Below are 13,703 nucleotides of genomic sequence, written 5' to 3'. Positions count from 1 at the left end.
TTCCACAGTTTGGCTATTGTGGACATTGCTGCTATAAACATCGGGGTGCACGTACCCCTTCGGATCCCTACTTTTGTTATCTTTGGGGTAAATACCCAGTAGTGCAATTGCTGGGTCATAGGGTAGCTCTATTTTTAGCTTATTTAATTTTAAGAATGCAAAAAGACAAAAAGAAATAGATCCTTTACACTATTTTTGAGGTGAAAACCTACTACGTTAGGATGTTTGGTATTACATGCTATAAATAAGAATCATAAAAGTTCTCAACTTTGAACGTATCTTCTGCTTTATAGACAACTTAGCCTGTCAGTAAGTAATTTCTAGGTACTTTCTGTGTGTCAGGATTGTGCTGGGTACTGGGAATACAAACAGGAAGAAGGCATAGGACCACATCATCGAGGGTGATATGTATGGAGCTCATCATCAGACAAGATCTATAAAAGGTTACTAACCACTAAAGTCTCTCTCCTTGAAGAAATCAAGTATCTAGGAAAAAGGGGGGGGGAGCTCAGAGAAAACTTTTAGCAGATCAGATCATATCTCTTTCTTGCTTACATAAGTTCAGTGACTCCCCATTAACTCCAAGAGAAAGCCTGTTTTTGTTTGTTTTTATGGCATATATAGCCCTCTGTGATTTGTTCCCTTTATGATCTACCTGCAGATCAACATGGTTTGAGCAGACTTATCTCTGAGGTACCTTTCTTGTGATTTGGTTTACTCACCAGATCACCTTTTCATCCAATATGATTTTTGGACTAAGTTTTTCTATCACCTAGGAGGAGAATAGAATATGAATATTGATCCACTGGGCAATTATATTTCTTGTGTTTGTGATGAAATAAGACTTTAGCTGCAAGTAATTTTCACCTGAGTTGAGATGAAATTGTGCTCCCAGAAGTTCTGTACTGGAGGGCTAAATTTAGAGACTTAACCTTGCAAGTATCAGATATAAATCCTCAGTGCATTTTCTCAGAGCAGTCATTTACTGTCTTATTTCTCAGTAAGCTGTTTGGGATTCAGGCGATTCAATGGAAAGAACACAGGGCTAGTATTCTAGTCCTGCCTGTGACTTACTGTATGATCCTGGTGACTAATTCAACCTCTTTTATGTCCTAAGTTTCCTCATTCTTCAAGTAGAAATAATATTTGTTCTACATGTACTTTGTGATGATACACAAGATTATAGTTTAATTTTAACTCAACGAGTATGTAAGTATTATAAGGAATACAAACATGAGTATTTGTACTCAAGCTTATATTCTATTGGGGTCAGACTTATAAAAGTAACATGTAGGGATCCAGAGAAAGGATGGATTACATTCAGTGGAGGGGATGTGATCAGGAATATTTAAAAAAGGAGATAGGAGTTGAGCTGGGTCTTGAGGAATAGGAAAGGTGGCAGAGTCACCTCGAAGGGATAAGAAGAGAGAAGCACTGGGATTCTCAGTCTGGCCCCAGCTTTTCTTTCTTTCTTTCTTTTTAAGATTTACTTATTTGGGGGGGGAGAGAGAGAGGGAGGGAGAGAGCGGGCACACACACACAAAAGCACGGCAGGGTGGGGGAGGGATAGGGCAGAGAGACAATCTCCCCGCTGAGTGCAGAGGCAGGGCTGGATCTTACCACTTGACCATGAACTTGAGATCACCACCTGAGCCAAAATCAAGAGTCAGATGCTTAACCGACTAAGCTACCCAGGTGCCCCTGGCCCCAGCCTTTATTTTCAGACTCATTATCTTCTGCACACTTCAGACTAAATGATGTTTTCTGAATCCAGCATGTGTCTGGCACATAGCAGGCCAGCCTCCAAGGTCCAGCTTCTACCTCTTCCATTAAAGCCTCACCCAAGTGGAATTTATCATGCTTTCCTCTGTATGAGCCCAGGCCTTTGTTAATATGACCTCTAACTTTTATTGTAGCTTAATAGAACCACCTTCCTTGCTTAATGGTGAACTTTTTGGAGACATTAATCTGGTGCTGAACTCAATGCTTTGCTCTTAAATTAAGTAATCAGGAAATTTTATTCAATTGAACTTGTTCCAAGGACACTGGTATCACTCACTAAAGTGAAGGGCATGTTGGTATCATCTTATAAGATGTCGCTATAGGCTTTAACTTTTGTGTCCTGCTGTTTTCCTTACATCATCCCTGTGAAGTAGATTTTTTTTTGCCTTTAAAAACTTAGAGATGAGGAAACTCAGAGGCACATTTGTCCAGTCATCCAGCTAAGCTCTGAAGCCAATCAGGGCTCTTTTGACTTGAAATCCACTACTCTCCGCACTCTATCTGGGCCCCGTGGCATCAGACAAGTAGGGGTAAAATGCACTTAATTCTGAGAGCTCTCCTTCTCTCTTTGTAAATGGGAGCAATAGTACCGACCACATGGGATTGTTATGAGGGTTAAATGCAGTGAAATATGTGAAGTCCCCAGCTCAAGGCCTAGCACTTAGGGGGCAATACTTGGTCTCTTCTCACAAGCTGCAAATTCAAATGGACATAAACAGATAAATACTCAGTTCTGAGATATAGTGGGAAGTAGATGGGACTACACAGGAATATCCTTCTCTTTGTAACCTCTCATAGGTTCTATCCTTTGAGACATATTATACGAAATGTCATTAGACAGTATTTTGTAAATAGTTAAGATTTAGCGTTCTCCTTCACCATCACATCCATCCTTGTTCTACCCTTTTCCTGCCTAGCGTGTCAAATGCAAGGATTGTAGTTGTATGATTTGTCCAATTTGAAGTCAGACGTTGGTTGAATAATGTCCAAGGCTGGGCTCTTAAAACAAAACAAAACAAAAACCAAACCAAACCAAACTAAACCATAGGTCCTCTCGGATCGTGACTTCAAATAACTATGCAGAGGAACCTATTAAAAGCAAAGGAAAAAGGGGCCCAGGGAATTTAATTGCAAACCCGAGTGAAATTATTTTTGAAATCTTCCCGGGGTGGGGGGATGTTAAGATTTTTCTGCTGATCCTAAATAGGCTGCGTTTTAAAAAGAAAAGAATTCCAGCTTTGGTGGGCTTGTGGCAAAGGTGAATAGGCGGGTGTCGACCCTGGTTTCCTCCGTCTAGCTCCCCCTTGATGTTCAGAAGCCCGCGCTAGGCGCCGAGGGTCCGCGGACTCTCGGGCTAGGCCCGGTCCGTGTGCCAGGCCACAAGGTGCAAGTCCAACGCCGGGCTTCCTTCGTCAGGGGCGGGGGGTAGCTTTTGGAACAAGGCATAGAGGCGGCTTTCTGGCCCTTCTTTTCGCTTGGGGGCCTCGATAGGGCGGGAGGCCCAGGAGCTAGAGCTGAGCGGCGCGGCAGTGTCAGTAACCCCATCCTGCTCAGGCACGCCGGCGTCCTCGTTCTCCCCAGTGGGGCCCCGTCGGGTAGCGGGAGCTCGCGACCCCCGCTCGGTGGCCCCGCCCCTCCTCGCGAGCCCCGCGGTGACTTCGACCCTCCCCCAACGCTAGAGGGCCCGCCCCCTCCTCGCGGGCTAACGAGTGTCCTCGCGCGCGCGCGCCCCTTTCCTCGGCCAGAGTGTGAGTGCGTCGCTCTCCCACCTCGGCCCCTCCCTATTGTTTCTCGCCGCCGCCACAAGCCTCCAAACGCAGCCCCTCCCCCCATTGGTGTTTACCGCTCCCCCCTTCCTCCGCCCGGGTTTAACAGGCGCCTTGGGGCCCCCAGAACCAAGGGAGGGGACGCCTGAACTCTTTCCTCTGCGTCTCCTCTTCCCGGTCTCCTCCGCGTCTCTCCCCTGCCCAACTCTCGGGGGTCAGGACTCCATTCAAGACTCCGTCCCTCCCTGCTCCCCTCCCCCCTTCCCTGGCTTCTCCTCGGCCCCCACCCCTCAGCGGGTCCTCCTTTTTCTCTCCCTCTCCCTCCTCCTCCCCCACCCCATCCCTTCCCCCCCACAATGCAGTTCGCGGCGCGGCGGACATGGCGGTGGAGTCCTGAGCTCGTCGTGTCCCGGCCTCCAGCGGCGGCGGCAGTGACGGCGGCGGCGGCGGCGGGGGGAGCGGGAGCCACTGAGATGAGGAGGCGCCGCGCGCGCCTGTAGCTCGCGGGCCTCGCAGGTACGGAGGTTCCGGCCGCGACGCAGCGCCCGGCGCCGAGGGGGTGTGCTCCGGGAAGGCCAGGCGGCTCCCTCTTCGCCCTCCTCAGGTGCCGAGCCTCGCAGGTGTCGGGGGCTCGGCCCGAGCGTGTCTCAGCCGCCCCCTTGGGGCCTGACACTTCTTTTTTTGCCGGAATGGGCTTCGGGTGTCCCATGGGAAGGCTTAGATAAGGGAGGTAGGGGCGGCGGCGGCCTGGCGGCCTGAGGAGGGCATTGGGGCGCTTTGGGGGCCGAACTTCACAGAGAGGCTGAGGTTCTCGGCTCCCGGCCGAAACCTGTAGACCCGGGAGGCGGATTTTGAGTTAACGGGATTGGTGTGAGCATTCTCTTGGCTCCAGTACGATTCCCTGTCATGTGTGCTTTTTCTTTCATTCCCCCCTTTAGATACAGATGTGCACATATAATATGCAAATATACACAGTCATGTAATACATAATAAATATTTTCTCCGGGCTCACCCTTTGTCGGGAAGAGAAAAGGCAGAGGTGTCTGTGTGGATTTCGTTTCTTGCTCGCCCGCCTTCTCTCTCCCCCGCCCCCCAGTCGAATGGTGATAATGAACGCTTTTGACGTGGGAAACTGAGATTTGTATTTGTAAACAGATACCACTAGCTGTGTGTGTTGCACGCCTCTGCGAGAGGTTTCAGGTCCTTTTGGTATCCGGATTGCAAAAGAATGAGATATTTAGACCTGAAAAAAGCACATCGTCGAGGTTTCTAGTCATACCTGAATGGGATGAATTACTGTTATTTTAACAACGTTGATTGAACATTTTCTTTTCATAAGTTTATGCGATCTTTACTCAGATGAATTTTGAACCTTGTGTAAGCTCTTGTTTCGGTATACCATGTTTCTTCATTTTGATATATTTTTGATACAAAAGTAGTTCCTTATTCATGTGACATTCTCCTTCATTTTGTGATCTTTTTAGTGTCTAGAAACGCAATTCAAATTGTGTATTGTTGGCGTGCATTTAGTAATTAGCTGTAGTGGATCAGATTACCTTTTGTTTCCAAAACGCCCCTCTCCCCCGCCAAGTCTTGTAGTATCGAAATGTGTAACACTTGGTGAAACAGAACATATCCTGTTTCTAAAGTAATGAGAACTCTTAGCTAATAAAACTGGATAATCCCAACTGGATACGACAATTTAAGAGAGTGCCATACCAGGGAGATGAATTGTGGGATGGTTAAAAAGAAAAAGTTGACTTTTTGTTGTTGGTATCAGTCAGCATGTTCTGTATGTGAGTAAATTGTACGCTGAAATTTTCTTTAGGCTTAGCACCCTTGTAAGGTCTCCTTAAAAATGGGTGCACGTTGCATCCTAGTACTTAATAGTCACAACTTGTAAAATTTTGAAATATTGCTTCATTTAGAATGCTTGCTTTAAGATAATTAATGAATTCACTAGTGTCTAGTGTGCTGTGATGCCTTTATAAACAAATTTTAAAGAGTGCTTCTTAAAAACCATATACTTTGGGGAAGATAAGCTTTTTATGCTTTGAAATTTTATGCATTTTATGCTTTAAAAATGTGATGGTTAATATAAACAAAAGAAAGTTGCTTTGAAAAAGAACTCTTTTAGGTAAATCTTCCTGTTATTTGCAATTTTTGACTAGTGTGGAAAATGAAAAAGCTTCCTTGAAATAGTACAGAGGCGGAAGTGAAAGTTATTGACATTTACTGTTTTAAATGTAGCAAATGTCTGAGTAGAAAGAGGAAATTAAGGTCTTTTCATTGTCTTAGGTCAAGTTGTTAGCAATGCAGATAAATTTACAAGATGTTATGCACATAAGTTTAGTTCAATTTTGTAATTCCTAAATCACACAGAGATTTACTTTTATTTTTAGTTCATTTAGCTAGAACAGTACAGTGTCTACGTTATAATTTTAGACCTTTTAACATAAAAATTTATAATTGCAATTATAAATATTTCTGATTAATAAAAAGCTGTTTAAGGAGAATTTTTATTAGTTCTCAGAGCAGATTCAGTTTAGTAAGAGAACTTTTTTTGACCTCCGAGTTAACCTTGACATGCATAATAAGCATCAATTATGTTGTGTTCCTTTTTTTTTTTTTTTAATGTTGTGTTCTTTATAGAATGTCAAATCAGGATCTGTGGGTAGAGAAAGTTTTTTGAATTTATTTTCTACAGAAAGTTTCTGCTTTCAGATAATAAATAAGACTTATCTATAAATGCTGATGCCAGTGCATTTTGTTTATCCTTAAAAAAAAAATCAGACCATTTTGATGTAACAATTCAGTGAGATGTGTTATTTTCTAAAGTAAGCTACAAATGCTGGGATCCATAAAATAATGTTACAAAATTCAGTGAAAGTCATTACTGCAATATGTCCTAAAAAAGAAGAGTTCTTGAAAGACCTAAAACAAGGAAAAAACACTATAGTCTAAAGCAGGATAGGTGATATATAGATTTTTTTTCTTCTTAATCATAGAAGAATTAAGATTGCTTACACTGAAGTAAGTGAATTAGGATTGTTTACACTAAACTAAGTTTTAATTCTAGAATTCTAGATAATTGTGTAATTTGGGGAAATGTTTAAAAACCAGCATGATGTCCCCAAGTATTTCTTACAAATCCAAAAAAATGCAAAGATGAACAGTTTAGATTTTTTTCCCCTTAAGTGAGAGATTTAATTTGTATGATGTGTTACAGTTTCTAAATTGTTCTCATATCAAATTAATTCATTGGGTGTCCATAATTATCTTGAGTTAAGGGGGAGAGAAAAGGAAACTGACATTTGAGTAACTGTTTTGGCATTGTGCTAGACATGCTTATGTCTTTTTTTCACTTGTTCAGTGTAACAACCCTATGAAATCTTTTTTTGTAGTTGAGTTCAGTCTCTGCTGAAGATCATAGAGTTAGATTCAGAGCAACTCAGTGTGTTCTTCCTATTACATATGCCCTGTTGCTTTTCAGATGTTTAAGTAGTCTCTCAATTTTGTAGGGTAAACTGCCTAAGGTTACTCATTCATTAGTCATTTAATCATTCATCAAACATTTGCATTTGTACATTATGCTGGACACTGGTAGGTTTTAGAGATACAAAATTATTGAAGACAGTCTCTCCCTTCATGGAACTCAGTCTGCATATAATGTAGATAAATTATAACACACTAGATCATGGGAGTTCAGAGGGAAGAAGCTGGCTCTTGAGGGATGAGTAGGAATTTGCCAGGTAGAAAAGGGGATAGTCTGGAGGCTGGTCCAGAGCTAAGGAGTAGCCTATGCAAAGATGATAAGTTGTTATGGGGCTCAGAGTAGGATGAGTGAGAAATCCAATGTGGCAAGAATTGAGGATTTATGGATAGAGTGGTGAGAGAAATGGTTGGAAATACTAGCCAGATAGGGAAGGTTATTGTGTATGTTAAGGCCTTTGGATTTTTATTTTGCCAACAAGATCACCAAGTGAGATAGTGTTTGAGTTGTGATTAGAAGTGTGTTTTCTGACTCCTAGTTTAGTATTTCTTTCTCTTCAGCTTCCTTACCAACAGAGTTTACCCCTGTTTTTGGTGGACGGTCAAGCACCCTTTTTCATGCCATTCTTTTCTCCTCTTTCTAGTTGCTGTATTTCAGATAAAACAGCTGGTTTTTTGAGGATCCTGAGTGTTAAATTTCTTAGAAGATTCTTTTGAGATAAAAATACTTTTGAGATTTTTTTTTTTTTTTTTTTTTTATTTGAGAGAGAGAGAATGAGAGAGAGCACATGAGAAGGGGGAGGGCCAGAGGGAGAAGCAGACTCCCTGCTGAGCAGGGAGCCCGATGCGGGACTCGATCCCGGGACTCCAGGATCATGACCTGAGCCGAAGGCAGTTGCTTAACCAACTGAGCCACCCAGGCGCCCGAGATAAAAATACTTTTGGAGGAAATCACTTGATATAGTTACTTAGGAAGTTTTTTCATTCCTTGACTTGGGTTGGTTGACTAATTTCTAGTTTAGCACTAGAAAGCAATAGGATGGGGGGTTGGGCAGTGTGGGCTTCCTGCAAGCTCTGTGTTCATCAGCAAAAATGAGCAAAATGCTCATCTTTGCACAAAGCAGCCTGTACTTTCAAGAAGAAATTGGTATGTCTATAAGTCAAATAATAGTCTGGTAGTTTTATTTATTTACAAGGATTTTATTTTTAAGTAATCTCTACACCCAATGAGGGGCTCAAACTCAGAACCCTGAGAGTTGCATGCTCCATGGACAGAGCCAGCCAGTTCCCCCAATAGTCTGGTAGTTTTAAGTGGGTATTTGATTTACAATGATAGGGGGCGCCTGGGTGGCTCAGTCGTTAGGCGTCTGCCTTCGGCTCAGGGTCCTGGGATCGAGCCCCACATTGGGCTCCCTGCTTGGCGGGAGGCCTGCTTCTCCCTCTCCCACTGCCCCTTCTTGTGGTTCCTGCTCTCTCTCTCTTTCAAATAAATAAATCTTAAAAACAACAACAATGATAATAGATAACCTACTGCAATTTTACGATGTGTAATTTCTTTCTAAAGATCTTAAGTATTAACTCAGGTCTTCACAACAACCCTTTTGTATTATTCTCATTTACAGGTGAGGAAAAGAGGCGCAGAAGGGTTAAGTATCTTGGACAAGATTTCACAGCTAGTTCGATGCAGACTTAGCATTTGAACTCAGGGTGTCTGAGTCTGGAGTCAGAGCTCTTAACCACTACGTTGTGTTTACCTCAAGCTTGGGTTGTCAAAATTTGGTATGCAGAGGGTGTTAAGTTCAGTATAGTTACATAGGTTGTCAAAAAATACATTGTAAGAAAAAAATATATTTTAAGAATGTAAAGTGTGAATTATACATATAATAGTGAAATCTGCTTGCATTTTATCAGTCTTACCTGTACACTGTAGTTTAAATAACTGTCATTAAAATTGCTCAGTCAGGGGCACCTGGCTGGCTCAGTTGGAAGAGCATGCTATTCTTGATCTTAGGGTCATAGATTCAAGCCCTGTGTTCAGGGTAGAGATTACTTAAATAAACTTTAAAAAATTAAAGTAAAATTGGGGCGCTGGGTGGCTCAGTCGTTAACCATCTGCCTTCGGCTCAGGTCATGATCCCAGGGTCCTGGGATCAAGCCTCGCATCGGGCTCCCTGCTCCGCGGGAAGCCTGCTTCTCCCTCTCCCACTCCCCCTGCTTGTCTTCCCTCTCTAGATGTGTCTCTCTCTCTGTCAAATAAATAAAATCTTTAAAAAAATAAAAAATAAATAAAAATTTAAAGTAAAATTGATCAGTTATTAAGTATTTAAGTGTTAGGTTAGGCTAGTGGTATTCAAACTCTGGGGACCTTTTTGAGGGGTTCTCTGAGTCACAACTGTTTTCATAGTAATATTAAGATAATATTTGCCTTTTTCCCTCTCCTGTCATCTAGAATGTGGAGTGATGTCTATACTATATGTGAAAACATTGCTTTGATGGCTGATTGAGTACGTAATAGTGTATTCTTTGTTAAAAATTTTTCTTTGAGGTATAGGTTACAGTATCATAAGACTCATCCTTTTAAAGTATAGAGTAAAGTATATATTCATAAGGTTCTGTAACTATCACTGCTATCTAATTCCAGAACATTTTCATCTTTCCAAAAAGAAACCCTGTGCTCATTAGCAATCACTCCAAGCCTTTGGCAAATACTAAGCTGTTTTCTGTCTGTGGATTTGCCTGTTCTGGAATCATACGTGTGGCTTTTTGTGCCTGACTTCTTTCACTAAGCATAGTGTTTTCAAGGTTTCTCCATATTATATTATGTATTAGCACTTCATTCCTTTTTATAATATTGCATTCTTTGGAATGTGTTCTACGGAGATACCATGTTTTGTTAATCATTCATCATTTAATAGTCATTTGGGTTGTTTCCACTTTTTGGCTATTATGAATAATATTGCTGTGAACATTCATGTAAAAGTTTTTGTGTGAGGGATGCCTGGGTAGCTCAATTGGTTGAGTGTCTGACTCTTGATTTTGGCTTAGGTCATGATCTCAGGGTCATGAGATTGAGCCCCGAATTGGGCTCTATGGTGAGTGTGGAACCTACGTGGGATTTTTTTTTCTCCCTCTCTCTCTGCCCCCACCCCCCCATGCTCTTTCTCTTTCTCTTTCTCAAAAAAAAAAAAAAAAAAAAAAGTTTTTTTGTGGATGTATATTTTCATTTCTCTTGGATATACACTCAGGAGTGGAATTGCTGGGTGTTTTGATGCATTTATGTTTAACTTTAAAGATTTTATATTTATTTGGGGGGGGAAGTGTGCACGCTTGTGAGTGAGTGGGGGAGGGGCAGAGTGAAAGGAGAGAGAATCTCAGGCAGACTCTATGCTGAGCTTGGAGCCGGAGGCCCTGAGATCATGACTTGAGCTAAAACCAAGAGTCAGCCAAGGGTCGGACGCTTAACCCATTGAGCCAGCCACCCAGGCAACCCCATTTATGTTTTAACTTTATGAGGACCTCCCAAAGTATTTTTCCAAGAGGCTGCACCATTTTGTATTCCCACTAACAATGTATGAGAATTCTATTTTCTCCACATCCTCACCAACACTTGTTATTGTTCATCTTCTTATTTATTTATTTATTTATTTATTTATTTGAGAGAGAATGAGAAAGAGCACATGAGAGGGGGGAGGGTCAGAGGGAGAAGCAGACTCCCTGCTGAGCAGGGAGCCCGATGTGGGACTCGATCCCGGGACTCCAGGATCATGACCTGAGCCGAAGGCAGTCGGTTAACCAACTGAGCCACCCAGGCGCCCCGTTATTGTTCATCTTCTTAATTATAGCCATCCTAGTGGGTGAAGTGGTATCTCTTTGTGCTTTTGACTTGAATTTCCTTAATAATTAATGATGTTGAGCATCTCTTCATGTGCCTATTGGGCTTTTGTATATCTTATTTGGAGAAATGTCTATTCACATCCTTTGCCCATTTATTTATAAAGATTAAAAAAATTTTTTTTTAAAGATTTTGTCAGAGAGAGAGTGAGTGCAAAAGCAAGAGAGTAACAGGCAGAGGGAGAAGCAGGCTCCTTGCTGAGCAAGGAGGCAGATGCTTAACCTACTGAGCCACCCAGGTGTCCCTATTTTTAAATATTTTATTTATTTATTTGAGAGAGAGAGCAAGAGTGGGGGTGGGGGAAGGGCAGAAGAAGAGGGAGAAGCGGACTCCCCGCTGAGCAGGGAGCCTGATATGGGGTTCAATCCCAGGGCCTGAGCTGAAGGCAGACACTTAACTGACTGAGCCACCCAGGTGCCCCTCCTTTTCCCATTTAAAAAATTAGGTTTTTTTTTTAATTGTTGAATTGTAAGAGTTCTTTATATATTCTGGATACTGGACTCTTATCAGATATATGATTTGCAAAAGTGTTCTCCCATTTTCTTTAAAAAAATTTTTTTTTAAGACTTTATTCTCGGGGCGCCTGGGTGGCTCAGTTGGTTGGGCGACTGCCTTCGGCTCAGGTCATGATCCTGCAGTCCCTGGATCGAGTCCCGCATCGGGCTCCTTGCTCGGCAGGGAGCCTGCTTCTCCCTCTGACCCTCCCCCCTCTCATGTGTTCTCTCTCTCTCATTCTGTCTGTCTCAAATAAATAAATAAAATCTTAAAAAAAAAAAAAGACTTTATTCTCATCCATTTGAGAGAGAGAGAGAGCACAAGCAGGTGGAGAGGCAGCAGGAGAGAGAGAAGCAGGCTTCTCGCCAAGAAGGGAGCCCGATACGCGGCTCCATTCCAGGACCCTGGGATCATGACCTGAGCTGAGGGCAGATGCTTAACCAATTGAGGCACCCAGGCACCCTCTTTTTAAAAATTTTAAAAATTGCGGTGGGCGCCTGGGTGCCTCAGTCGTTGAGCGTCTGCCTTTGGCTCAGGTCATGATCCCAGGGTCCTGGGATCGAGTCCCGCATCAGGCTCCCTGCTCCAAGGGAAGCCTGCTTCTCCCTCTCCCACTCCCCCTGCTTGTGTTCCTGCTCTCGCTATCTCTCTCTCTGTCAAATAAATAAAATCTTTAAAAAAAAAATTTTAAAAATTGTGGTAAAATATACCTAACATAAAATTTACCATTTTAAACTATTTTTATGCATACATTCAGTGATATTAGGGACATTCACATTGTTGTGCAACCATCACCGCTGCCCATCCCCTGAACTTTTTCATTTTTCACAAACCAAAACTCTTTTCCCTTTAAGCAGTAGCTCCTTAGCAACTACCATTCTACTTCTGTCGCAATGTATTTGACTGCTCTGTGTAATTAGAGTCATACAGTGTTTGTCCTTTTGTGACTGAAATTTCATTTAGTACAATGTCTTCAAGGTTCTACCATGTTGTAGCTTGTATTAGAATTTTCTTTTAAGACTGAATGATTATTCTATTGCATGTATATACTACGTTTTGTGTATTCATCTGTTGATCAGACTTTGGTTGCTTCCATCTTTTGGCTATTGTGAATAATGCTGGTGTGCACATGGGCATACAAATATTTGTTTGAGTCCCTGCTTTCAGCTCTTTGGGTGTATACCCAGAATTGGAATTGCTGGTTCATATGGTAAATTTACATTTAATTTTTGGAGGATTTGCCATATTGTTTTTTTTTTTTTCATTTTCTTTCTTTTTTTTTTTTTAAGATTTTATTTATTTGTCAGAGGCAGCACAACCAGGGGGGAGTGACAGGCAGAGGGAGAGGCAGGTTCCCCACTGAGCAAGGAGCCCGATGTGGGGCTCAATTCCAGGACCCTGGGATCATGACCTTAGCAGAAGGCAGACTCTTAAACGACTGAGCCGCCCGGGCATCCTGGTTTTTTTCATTTTCTTGAGTAAAGTATGTTTTTGAAGCATGTTAAGTTTTCAGTTTTGATAAAGTCTGATTTATGTGTTTTTTTCTTTGTTTGCTTTGCTTTGGTAGTCATACCTGAGAAATTATTGCCTAATCCAAGATTATAAAAATTTATACCTCTGTTTTCTTTTAATAGTTTTATAGTTTTAGCTTTTACATTTAGGTCTTTGATCCATTTTGAGTTAATTTTTGTATGTGGTGTGAGGTAAAGGTCCATCCAGCTTTATTCTTTTACATGTGGGTGTCTAGTTGTTCTACCATTAATTGACAAGACTATTCTTTCCCTTGTTGAATGGTCTTGGCATCCATGTTGAAAATCAGTTGATCATAGGGGCACCTGGGTGGCTCAGTCGTTAAGTGTCTGCCTTCGGCTCAGGTCATGATCCCATGGTCCTGGGATCAAGCCCCACATCGGGCTCCCTGCACCACAGGAAGCCTGCTTCTCCCTCTCCCACTCTCCCTGCTTGTGTTCCCTCTCTCGCTGTGTCTCTGTCAAATAAATAAAATCTTAAAAAAAAAAAAAATCAGGGCGCCTGGGTGGCTCAGATGGTTAAGCGTCTGCCTTCGGCTCGGGTCATGATCCCAGGGTCCTGGGATCGAGTCCCACATAGGGCTCCCGGCTCAGCGGGGAGCCTGCTTCTCCCTCTGACCCTCTCCCTTCTCATGCTGTTTCTCTCTCGCTCGCTCTCTAAAAAAAAAAATAAATAAAATCTTAAAAAAAAAAAAATCAGTTGATCATAAATGTCTGTGTTTATTTGTGGATTCTCAGTTGTTTCTG

At 42.3% G+C, this 13,703-nt stretch overlaps 1 protein-coding gene across 8 annotated transcripts in view; it reads left to right on the top strand.

The window, feature by feature from the left end:
* The first annotated feature begins 3,537 nt into the window (after window positions 1-3,537).
* The window catches only part of TUT4 (terminal uridylyl transferase 4), a 125,198-nt gene continuing 115,032 nt past the window's right edge, over window positions 3,538-13,703 (top strand). For 4 of the 8 annotated variants that reach the window (XM_081816938.1, XM_081816932.1, XM_081816931.1 and 1 more), the window contains exon 1: window positions 3,539-4,064. The gene's annotated coding sequence lies outside the window, so the exon portion shown is untranslated. Of the gene's footprint in view, window positions 4,065-13,703 lie in introns of all 8 variants that reach the window. The other 4 variants (XM_081816937.1, XM_081816936.1, XM_081816935.1 and 1 more) reach the window with 2 other exon arrangements.

Source organism: Leptonychotes weddellii, chromosome 4, assembly GCF_054177405.1.
Source record: "Leptonychotes weddellii isolate Sample4059 chromosome 4, ASM5417740v2, whole genome shotgun sequence".
In the NCBI taxonomy this organism is placed as follows: domain Eukaryota; kingdom Metazoa; phylum Chordata; class Mammalia; order Carnivora; family Phocidae; genus Leptonychotes; species Leptonychotes weddellii.
Note: the sequence above shows the minus strand (reverse complement) of the source record. Positions and strands in the feature narration are given on the sequence as shown.